The 12,356-nt window shown below is 44.3% G+C and overlaps 1 protein-coding gene across 2 annotated transcripts in view; it reads right to left on the bottom strand.

Moving 5' to 3' along the window:
* Window positions 1-6,692, bottom strand: part of CDKL2 (cyclin dependent kinase like 2) — a 56,392-nt gene extending 49,700 nt beyond the window's left edge. The window contains exon 1 of one of the 2 annotated variants that reach the window (XM_066574074.1): window positions 6,385-6,692. The gene's annotated coding sequence lies outside the window, so the exon portion shown is untranslated. Of the gene's footprint in view, window positions 1-3,746; window positions 3,768-6,384 lie in introns of those variants that run through there. The other variant, XM_066574075.1, reaches the window with a different exon arrangement.
* Window positions 6,693-12,356: the final 5,664 nt, after the last annotated feature.

The following is a 12,356-nucleotide window of genomic DNA, read 5'->3' as shown; positions in this document are numbered from 1 at the left end:
AAGACGTTAGTCGAATGTTGAGAGTTAGTTTAGAACCACACGTTATGCCAGAAATGACCAGATTTCAAAATGTTATAAGTGGATATATGTTCCCCTTATTTTCCCCCTCCCCTTTACCCTCCTGTTTGACCCTTCCTTCCCCCCAATCTAGGTTGTGTCCCGAAAGAAGAAGATCCCAACCAGGGGTACTCGCCGACCCACAATACCACCTCCCCACATGACAGGATGGAGAGAATAAACGTATGCTCCTTTAACACAAAGGGGCTCAACAGTCCTAACAAAAGGAACCAGGTGCTGTATAGGCTCCACAGGAAACGGGTCACGATAGCCATGCTGCAAGAAACACACTTCCCACGTTCTGGAACTCCGCAATGTGGGAAAAACAAATTCTACCCCTTATGGGTTCATGCCACACACCCGGAGAATAAAACCTGTGGAGTCTCCATAGCATTTCACAAATCCATAACACCTGTCATCCTGTCTCAAGAGATAGGAACAGATGGGAGATATATATTTCTTAAGATATCAATCGATAACAGGATTCTCACAATTGCTAACTTTTATTTTCCTAATCAAGGACAGGTGGCTTTTGCCTCCAGAGCTCTTCGGGGACTGATGGACTTTGCAGAGGGGACCCAGATTATACTGGGAGGCAATTTCAACATGTGCATGGACCCCCGACTAGACTCCTCCACGGGACGCTCGGCACTCACCAGATCAGCCATCTGTAGGGTTCAGAAAACGTTAGTGAGTATGAACCTGATTGACCTGTGGCGCACTCTCCACCCGGGTAAGCGCAATTACAGTTTCCATTCCGTGGCACATAATTCTTATAGTAGAATTGATTACATATTTGTATCACATAGTTTGCTCGACGGGGATCCTCAGTGTTCCTTAGACATAGCTCTATGGTCAGATCACTCCCCAGTGTTTGCATCCATGGGTCCTGGGGGTATAGAAAAGAAGCTACCCACATGGCGCCTTAACGATCATTTGCTTAAAGACACGGCCTGCCTAAACGAAATAAAACAAACAATAGAAAATTTCAAGCTAGACCATGCCAACGACCCCACATCTGCCCCGATAAAATGGGAAACTTTGAAATGCGTGTTGAGAGGGGTGTTCATTTCTCATGGAGCGAGAATCAAAAAAGACCAGACAGCAAGACTGACCCAGCTAATAAAGGACTTAAATGCTAAGGAAACGTCAAATAAGTCCCAAGCAACCCCGGCCCTACAAACAGAAATATCAGAACTCCGGCACAAAATTTTAGACATCTTGGATCAAAAAGCCCTAGCTAGAAGAGATAAAATCAAAGCCGGCTACTATGAATATGGTGATAAAAGTGGCAGATGGTTGGCTAGAGCGTTACACCCTAGATCGGCCCCTCCACACATACATTCCATCAATTCCTCATCAGGGAAACGAGTCCATTCCCCACAGGAAATAATGGAAGAATTCCGTCTATTTTACTCCACACTGTATAACATCCCCGAAGCACAGAGGGCACCAGACATCCAACATAAACAAAAGATAGAGGAGTACCTAGGGCTCCATGTAACGAGACACCTTTCTACGGAGGAGTCCCAGGCCATGGAGGTGGATTTTGAGGAGGAAGAGCTCACTCAGGTACTGAAAGGAATCAAAAAGGGGAAGAGCCCAGGTCCGGACGGGTTCTCCCCAGGATTCTATAAGGTATGTGGGAGCTTGGTCTCTGACATGATCTTGAGGGCCTTCAACGCGGTGTCTCGGGGCTGCCCCTTCCCTCCACAGGCCCTGCAAGCACACATAGTCCTAATCCCCAAACCGGGAAAAGACCCACTAGCGTGTGGCAACTACCGCCCAATATCGCTCATAAACTGCGACTTAAAAGTCTTCTCCAAACTCATAGCAAACAGGCTGAGCACCCTGATACCCCGACTTATACACGGGGATCAGGTTGGCTTTGTACCGGGAAGGGAGGCAAGAGACAACGCCGTTAGGACCTTGTCCCTGATAGATTGGGCAAAGAGAAGGAAGACACCGCTATGTTTGCTCTCTGTCGACGCAGAAAAAGCGTTTGACAGGGTAAACTGGAGATTCTTAGAGGCGACACTTCAGAAAGTTGGAATGGGACCCAGGATATTAGCTTGGATTATGGCACTATATAGAGGCCCCTCGGCACAGGTCAGGGTCAATGGTAACCTATCTGACCCCTTTGAGATCAAGAACAGTACGCGCCAGGGGTGCCCCCTGTCCCCTACCCTTTATATACTAGTGATGGAAACACTAGCTAATGCCATCAGGAGCAATCCCTCGATTAAAGGAATAAGGGTGGGAGGGGAAGAACACAAAACCTCACTCTTTGCGGACGATCTCCTAATCTACGCGGCTGAACCCCGAATAGGCCTTCCAAACATCATGCAGGAATTTACAATATTTGGCAAACTCAGTAACTATAAAATCAATGCTCAGAAGTCAGTGATACTCAACATAACGATTCCCAGAAGGGAGGCCGATGACCTAGCGGCGGGTTTCCCATTCCTCTGGAAATACAAGTCATTCAAATACCTGGGGGTCCATATCCCATCAGACCTATCCCAGATATATGAGCTTAACTATAAATCTATTCTAACAACCCTAAAAGGGGATCTGGAGAGATGGACGGGTGCCCCTTTATCATGGTTTGGCAGAATGAACACAATCAAGATGGATATCCTTCCAAGATTGCTATACATCTTCCAAACTGCACCATGTAACCCCCCGAGTAGTTTCTTCAACAGCTTGAGAAGTCAACTGCTCAGGTTCATATGGAAGGGAGGGTCCAAAAGACTCAGTTACAAGAGTCTCACAAAACAGAAGGGAAAAGGGGGGGTGGGACTCCCAGACTTGCACTTATACCATAAAGCGACCATAGGCACCTTAATTCTAGATTTATTCCACCACAAGACAGACAAATTCTGGGTGCAGATAGAGACTGAAAACAATGTCGTTGAGATAAGCGGGGTTTTCTGGATTCCAGGGAATACTAATTGGGAGAAGGCAGACACATCAAGTATGATACGAACAATGCTGGGAGCGTGGAGGGGAGGATGCAGGATGGGGGTTCCGGGGCCTCTCACACCATTAGTTGGGAACCCGCAAATCCCGGCGACACTATCAACGCGTAGACAGGGGTTCATACCAGTAGAAAGTGAGGCTAGGGTGGGAGAAGTGGTAGAGCCTGGAGGCATGCAAGATCTGGGGTCCATGGGAGGATCACGGGGGGTCCCCCCGGGCTCATGGATGCAATACCTTCAAATACATAGCTACCTAATAAAGATTAAACCGAGCTCGGGATGGAACACGAGCTATACTCCCTTCGAGAAGCTATGCTGTGCCACGGAAACCCCTAGACACACAGTCTCAATACTGTACAATCAGTTACTGGACGAGAACCTGGGAAGTCATCAACCCAGGTGGATAAGAGCCTGGGAGGAGACGCTGGGCAGGCCGGTCCCCGAGGAGCTCTGGAGCAGGGCATTCCAACGCACACATAAAATGTCTGTCTCCAGTAGGCTTCAAGAGCTAAATTTTAAGATCATATCACGATGGTACATGACTCCAGAGAAGCTACACGCATTGTTCCCCTCATCCCCGAACGTATGCTGGCGTTGCCGGGCAGGAGCGGGCTCAATGCTACACATCTGGTGGGAGTGCCCTATGGTGGCACCCATTTGGCAGGACATGGAGCGCCTGTTCGTAGCAGTAAGCAGAGAACCACTCACATTAACACCTGAGCTGGCGCTTCTATCCATTTCATCAGGTGACGCTCCATCACTCCAAAAAGGTTTATTGAGATTCTTCATCATGGCTACAAGGCAAGTGATACCAAGATTCTGGAAACAGAGTTCAGGTATACCCAGAAGCGCTTGGGTGGGGGCGATGGATGAGATAGAACGCATGGAGAGACTTAGGCTGGCGGAGGAGGTGACAGGATATGACCAGTTCTACCGAATGTGGGCAGCTTGGATAGATATACGCAACACCCCTAGATTCCTGAGGTGGTTAAATACCGGTTCATGTGAGTGACAAGGATAAATCATGAGTACCTACGACAAAACAACGTACACAACCTAGTGCCCTGGCACTAACCCTGCCCCCCCCCCCCCCCCTGTTTGTCTTCCCCTCTCCCTCCTACCTCACTAACCCCGTCCCCTATTGCAAAAGTTAACTGCAAGTTACAGCAGACGAAAGAAATTGGATGTTATAGAAAGTTTATTATTTGAAGCAGACAGATATACTGCAGTTTAATCTTCATAAGTTGTATTTTCATAGCGGTATCCAAGTCAGTTGAAAGAATTGTATAAGTGATGTTAACAAAAAAGCAATAAAAATACTTTGAAGAAGAAAAAAAAAAAAAAAAAAAAAAAAGGGCAGAAACTGCGATAAATAATAAAAAATTTGATGCAACTTGCTAGGCGCATTAATCACTTTTCTCTTTCTTATGCCAATTTAAGGGATATGCCCTATTTTGCACCAATACATTGTGTCAAAAAATAGCGGTTTAAACATTTGGCTCATTTTTCAACTCTTAGCTAGGTCAAATTTTGTAAAAAAAATGTTCAAAACTGTCAAGGTAGATGCAAAACATGTCTAGAATACATTAGATTTGTGCAATGTTATGGGCTCCCCCTATTGCGCCAGAATTCTTAATACATCTGCGCAAAGTTCAGGAATATGACTAATGCAGTGCTACAGATTCACATTGTAGCCCCTTTATTGTACATGAGCAACCATAGCGCTTCTAGTAGACCCAAATTAGTGATAAGCAAATTACTGAGCTTCATTATTAGGGCTTATTCACAAGAACGTATTTGTACGTGCATTTACGCACTAAAAATTTGCGCATGCAATGCGTAGTGAAGAGAACTCATTGATTTCAATGGGTTGACTCATGTGCATTTCTGCCATGCAAAAAATTACGCAGCATATTTTATTTTCCTGCACAATTGCGCAGGGAAATAGAACATATGAAACTAATTAAGCTAATTAGCTATTACAATGTACAGGACCATGGCTGCGGATTTTTTTTGCACATGCAAATGCGTACGATTTGCATGCACAAAAAGTACAGTAAGGCCGGCTTCACACAGGCATATTTGTGTGCTCAAAATTTGCACATAAAATGCGCAGAGCCTATTGTTTTCAATAGGTTTTTTCACATTTGCAGATTTTACACCGCATTTTGGTTGCGTAAAAAAAATACAATTGAATATGTTCTATTTTTCTGTGTATTTTCGCACCACAGGTTCCCGTAGAAGTCAATGGTGGGTGCAAATACATGCAGCATCTGCAAGAACATGTGTGAAACAGTGCATAATTGCACAGGAAAAAGAACACATCTGGGACTCATTAGACTAATTAGCCATTTCAATCAGCGCGTCTTTGTTTGCCGCGTGCAATTTAATGCCTTGCAGACGCAAAAAGTACAGTAAAGTAAGCCAATGTGTGCCCAAAGAGACCCTGTTCATTTTGCAAAACGCTACGCTCATGCGGCAGTATGTGTACGCTTGTGTGAAATCGGCCTAAAAAAACATATCGCCAATTTGCAAGATTGCAATGCAAATATGCATATGCTTGTGTGAATCCAGCCTTAGTTCACTATATATTGTAGCATCTAGGCCGGATTTACACAAGCGTAAGTGTGTTTGCATGCGTATTTTGACACATTTTTGCGTAATAGGCATTGCGTATTTTATTGTACTTTTTGCGTGCGTAAGTCGTGCGTGCAAAAGAACACACACTGATGCTCACAGCCATTAAGATGGCCAATTTTTTCATGAGTTCAAAATGTCCTCTTTCCCTGCGCAAGTGTGCAGAAAAATAGACCATGCTTTGTATTTTATTTGCACGACCAAACTGCGCCCATCAAATACCCGCATGTGAATGAACCGATTCAGATGAATACATTCTATTTTCTGTGTATGCTAATTTTTTGCGCGCAAATACTGTCGTGTGACTCTGGCCTTAGGATATGTGATACATTTGCTATAGGTTTATGTTTCAGGAACGGATGCTGACAAAGGCATGTGCGGTTTCCTATCAGGCAGGATTTGTCAGCAATTCCTTGGATACAATGTAGTGAGTAGGATTAGATATGTATCAACTATGTATCAACTTTAACATAAACACATCAGTTCAGTAAGAGAATTCTTCCTATTCAGTCTGCATTAAAGAAACAGTGTAATAATTAGTTTCCAATAAATATCCGTATCCCAAGCTCAACCCAGCGATGAAATAGTAGAACTGGAAGAATGACATATGCACCTGACAGATACAAGCATCCTCTTTACCAGGGAGTCTTGATAAAGCATTACCTGCAATTGTCAAGGCTTTTATATTACATGCATTCATGCCACCTACCTAATATTTGTTAGTAAGCATCAGTCTTCTTCATTCACAAGACAAAGGAAGAATCCATTGCTGGCACCGCATCCGACTGCAGAACTGCAGCATTCTCTACAACTAATCCAGGAGAAATATTCCAGCCTATAGACCATATATACATCCAAAGCGTGATGGCTCCCAATGGAAATCATAGACAAATGAAGAACTCGTTTATGCTGATATAGCTCAATGAGAAGCAGTGCTGGGTGTGCAATGTGTGGTTAGAATTTAGAAGTGCATTGGATGCCTTCTATGCTTGTCACCTCCAGTCTGCATACAATAGAAGCAATAGTAACCAGCCTGTAGCTGTGGGAATGCCGGTCACCCTAGCAACTGCCCCCTGCAGGGAATACACACGGGAAACGCTAGTGCATTCATGAATAGCCAGAGGCTGAAAACACCTCACTAATAACACGCGTACATACAGGCACCACACACCAGCATACCTCTTGTCAGGCAGCCCCAGACATGTGCTATGCAGTGGTGAGACAAGCTGCCGGGCTGAAGCTGCACCCACTTTGCACTGCAAATATACCTAAACAGGCGCATCCATCCCAAGAGAGAGCGAAATTGCACATTGTACTTTGCCACCTGCTGGCTAGACTTGAGCAAATCTTTACAAATTCTTTTCTCTCCAAGTCAGATGCTAATCAGGCTTTTAATCTGTCAAATCAATTCCACTATCTCTACTGCTGGCAGATAATTCAAAGTCCTGCTGCATCTATGTCACCGTAGGTGGTGGGCGAAAAGGTTCCAGGATATGAAGCGAGTACAAAAATGTTGTTTTATTATAACAGGTAGCTATGGAAGGAAAATGGTTATGCAGATGCAGTCGAAGAGAAAAATCACTTAACAAATAGGTTTATTTCCGTTCAGTGGTTTAACCGCTTTTAACCACAATATTGATCCTGCACTTTAACCAAAGAATAAATGGTGGACATATGAATAACATGTGTTAACCCAGCGAGAGCGGCTCGCTGCAGACAGTCTGTAATAATTACAACACGTCAACTCAACCATAGTTGCTTGCTGCACATAACCTGCAGTAAATTGTAAGTTTGTCCAGAAAATAGCGAAGAAATGTCTTTGAATAACGAACAAAAAATCGTTAATCTCTGTCCCTGAGTGATATAACATATTTAGCAAGCCCGCTTTGCTCTCAATATCAAAGTGTGCACACTCAGCTTTTACCGAGGCTATACCTCACTTACGATCTTCCGGAGTACTCTGTACGATGATGTGGGCATGAAGACTCCTACCTTAAAAGATATCAGCAGCAGCAACCAATTTGAATTTTAGTGAAAAACAATCGTTCGATCGAACAGACAATTGAGCTGTCTACTACACCATTTAGAGGGAGATAGAGGAGGATCTGTGTGATCACTTCCAGCTTCAGTGGAGTGACTGAAAATGTCCACCAAGCCCTAGCTCTGTGAATCGCATGCCACAATGGAAGCCTTATGAAATCACAAAATGGCCTCAACTGCCAAGCAGCCAAGCTTATTGCATACTGTACATCTATCTAATTTTATTGTTTTAGTTGGGGCCGACTCTTGGACACTTTATGGATCAGCCCTCTCTATGCAGTTCTGTTTTGTAATGGCTTCGTTCAGTTTCATAATCTGCATATTGTGTCGGCTTTGATAATATCAAGCCAGTGAGTTCTTTGGCGGACAGATCTTCTTTTGCCACTGACCACTCCAGGCATTATAGAGGTTTTTAATGAATTATGTGGCAGAAGTAAGAGTCTCTGTTTTGTAATTTTGCCCTCAAATAAAAACTGGTTTTATATGGTCTAGTAATGTTTTATTCATGATCTTAGCAGTCCAAGGAATTCCACTAGCACCAAAGTTCGAAGGCATCAAGTCAATCAATTCCTTGGAACTGTCTAATAAATAATCTTCTCCCTCCGATCAGTTACATGCAGAGATTCCTGCCCTCCATCAGCAGATCTTCTCAGTATTGGATCAGCCTTCATTATGTTATAGAGAAAGGGTTCATAGGGGGTTCCATGATGATGAAAAAAATAAAGGTGGTTAGTGGTTAGCTAGAGCTGTCCATCCCAAAACATCCCAACCTTACATATTTTCTATTAAAGGAGATGTCCCGCGCCGAAACGGGTTTTTTTTTTTTTCAACCCCCCCCCCGTTCGGCGCGAGACAACCCCAATGCAGGGAAGTAAAGGAAGCTTACCGGAGCGCTTACCTTAATCCCCGCGCTCCGGTGACTTCAATACTTACCGCTGAAGATGGCCGCCGGGATCCTCTGTCTTCGTGGACCGCAGCTCTTCTGTGCGGTCCACTGCCGATTCCAGCCTCCTGATTGGCTGGAATCGGCACGTGACGGGGCGGAGCTACACGGAGCCACTCTCTGGCACGAGCGGCTCCATAGAAGACTACAGAAGACCCGGACTGCGCAAGCGCGGCTAATTTGGCCATCGGAGGCCGAAAATTAGTCGGCACCATGGAGACGAGGACGCCAGCAACGGAGCAGGTAAGTATAAAACTTTTTATAACTTCTGTATGGCTCATAATTAATGCACAATGTATATTACAAAGTGCATTATTATGGCCATACAGAAGTGTATAGACCCACTTGCTGCCTCGGGACAACCCCTTTAATTGTCCGAGCAGAAGCCTAGTCCATTCAACATCTGATACTTTAGATAGCTTCCAATCGTACTACCAAATCCTATATAATATTGAAGGCAACATGGAGGATCCGCAAGTCCAGACTACAGAGAATATTGAGACTTATTTAGATAATTATGGCCCTGATCCTATTTTGAGGGGGAAGCCTCTGATTTGGGCCAAGACTTCACAGAGTTAGAAGTCCTTGATGCAAACCAAAACCTGAAATTAAGTAAGAGTAAACCTGATAGTTTTAAACCTCAATTTTGCAAACTCTGCGGAGATTTGCTAGCCCCATTATTACTTAAATCATTTAACGCTATTACTAAAACATGCCCTTTCCCACCCCCCACCCAGACACTGCTTGCCATAGTAACAGTATTACCCAAACTAGGAAAGGATCACTCATCTCTGCTCAGCATTAACATGAAACAATATACAAAAAGGGGTCCAAAAGAGAGCCTGGTAACTACAGGCCGGTAAGTCTCACTTCAATAACTGGAAAAATATTCGAGGGGTTTCTGAGAGACACCATCGTACAATACCTCAAGGAGAACAACAGAATAACTCCTCACCAGCATGGGTTCATGAAGGGTCGATCATGTCAGACCAATCAGATCCTCTTCCACAATGAAGTAAGCTCCAGGCTGGACCTGGGAGAGTCTATTGATCTTGTATATCTGGATTTCTCTAAAGCATTTGACACCGTGCCGCATAATAGGTTGATATATAAAATCAGACAGCTCGGACTGGGCGAAAACGTATGTATCTGGGTAAAGAACTGGCTCAGAGATAGAAAGCAGAGGGTGGTAAAAAATGGTTTGTAATCTGATTGGGCCACCGTCGCTAGTGGGGTGCCACAGGGTTCAGTATTAGGCCCCATTCTGTTCAACATACTTATCAATGACCTGATAGAGGGACTGCACAGTAAAATATCAATATTTGCAGATGTTACAAGACTATGCAAGATAATTATTACAACAGAAAACAATATACGGCTACAAAAGGACCTAGATGAACTGGGGCTTGGGCAGAAAAATGGCAAATGAAGTTCAATGTTGATAAATGTAAGGTTATGCATATGGGCAGGAGAAACAGATGTCACCAATGTACACTGAATGGAGTACTGCTAGGTAAAATTGATATGGAAAAAGACCTGGGGGTACTAGTGGATTGTAGACTTAACTGGAGCAACCAATGCCAGTCAGCTGCTGCAAAAGCTAATAAAGTCTTGGGGTGCATTAAAAGAGGTATAGGGGTGAGGGACGAGAACATTATTCTCCCACTATATAAGGCACTTGTCAGGCCTCACATGGAATACTGCGTACAGTTCTGGACACCGGTGCTCAGGAAAGATGTTGCAGTGCTTGAGGGGGTTCAAAGAAGGGCAAATAAATTAGTAAATGGAATGAGAGGACTGGAATACCCAGAGAGGCTATCAAAATTAGGATTATTCACCCTGGAAAAAAGATGCCTAAGGAGTGATCAAATAACTATGTATAAATACATGAGGGGACAATACAAGGATCTCTCGCATGATCTGTTTATACCCAGGACTGCGACGGTAACAAGAGGGCTTCCGCTATGTCTAGAAGAAAGCAGGTTTCATCACCAACACAGAAGTGGGTTCTTTACTGTAAGAGCAGTGAGACTGTGGAACTCTCTGCCCAAGGACATGATGAAGTCAAAATCCATTGAGGAGTTTAAGAGGGGACTAGATGTCCTTCTAGAGCGCAAGGATATTACAGGACATAGACATGTGATGACCAGCGGGTTGCTGATCCAGGTCTTACATTTAGGTAGGGACTATCAAAGGTTGATCAAGGGCTTATTCTGACTGCCAATATAATTTCCCCCCCCCCGAATGGGCTAATTGGCTTTGGCCTCTTGGGGTTTTTTGCCTTCCTCTGGATCAACAAGGGATTTGAAACAGGCTGAACTAGGTGGACATTGTCTTCATTCAGCCTAACATACTATGCTACTATGGAACTGTTTTCTAAAATTGTTGCTGCTCGCTTGCAACCACTTATACCTTCTTTAATTCACAGAGAACAACAAGGCAACACTATAAGAACTATATTCCTTATATCGCAGGCTCACAACTCTAGGGAGAAAACAGTGGGGCCAGTATCATGCCTGGTTTTCTTGGCAAAGGAGCCACATCTTTTTAAATGTATAACGTGGGATATTCGCTGATTTTCACACGTTGAAAATTTTTTCTTCAAATGTTCAATGGGCAGGTCATGCGCCAGAAGGAGGAATGATCCAATAGTGAGCCCAGCGTGTTTTTCAGATGCGACGGGAGCCGTCGGTTTTTGGGGTTATTTCGATAACTATTGGTGCAGGTCGCCCTGGCCAAGGTGTTGGAAGAAAACAGCTGGTCAAAAACATAGGGCTGTTGAAGTTTTTCCCATTGTAGTGGCATTGCTCGGAAATGGCGGATCAGAGGAAATGCTTTTGGTCGGATAACGAGTAAGTGGTACAGGTGTTTAACAAGCAATCCTCATCGTTGCCCCCATTTTTTGTCGGTGTTAAGTCATTTGGTGTTGCACTGCTTGCAAATTTAATGTGAGATTTAAGAGCAAAGCATGTTCCTGGATGGCACAACTGCTGATGCTCTTTCTCGTTTTCAGATGGCAACATTCAGGGAACTTCACCCGAGGGTGGATGCCGAGGGAGTACGGTGCCCTTCATGCTTATGGGGAAAAGCAGAGGAGAACTATACACCATAAGGTTGATCTGGTCATCGGTTGCGGAAACTACATGGCGGAGTTACAATACTATTTTATTGAGGTGGTTGTCATTTATAGGGGAGTTTTCCCGGAAAAGGAAGGGGCAAGGTTGGTGACGTTGGACATGTTGGTGGTTTTACAAGAAAACGGGAGTTTCGGTGGGCATAGCAAAGAAGCATCTGCCAGGCGTTGCCTTTTATTGTACTTACACGGGAAAATGGATGTAACGAAGGATGTCATTTTTGGTACAGATCATAAAACAATGTAAGAAGAAATGGAGGAGGGTTGACACTCGCCACGCGGACACATTTTCCTTATTGTATTGAATCCTGGAAGTTCTGAGTGAGGTGTGTGGGACGCACAGAAGACTTTAATATTTAGGGTAGGGTTTGCGCTAGCATTTTTTGTGGCACTGAGAATTAGCGAGTTGGTCCCAGGTAGAAAGTTTAAGGTGCAAGGATGGGGTAGTGCGGAACGGAGCTTTGAAGGTGTGTGTGAGGAAGTCAAAAAATGGATGTTTATGGCAGAGGCAAGTGGTACCTGGTGAGGTTAGTGAAAAGTTAGGTAGCTCAGCACGGGGAAGGTG

Source organism: Eleutherodactylus coqui, chromosome 7 (assembly GCF_035609145.1).
Source record: "Eleutherodactylus coqui strain aEleCoq1 chromosome 7, aEleCoq1.hap1, whole genome shotgun sequence".
Taxonomy (NCBI): domain Eukaryota; kingdom Metazoa; phylum Chordata; class Amphibia; order Anura; family Eleutherodactylidae; genus Eleutherodactylus; species Eleutherodactylus coqui.
The sequence above is the reverse complement of the archived record's forward strand: the minus strand, read 5'-3'. Positions and strand labels throughout refer to the sequence as shown.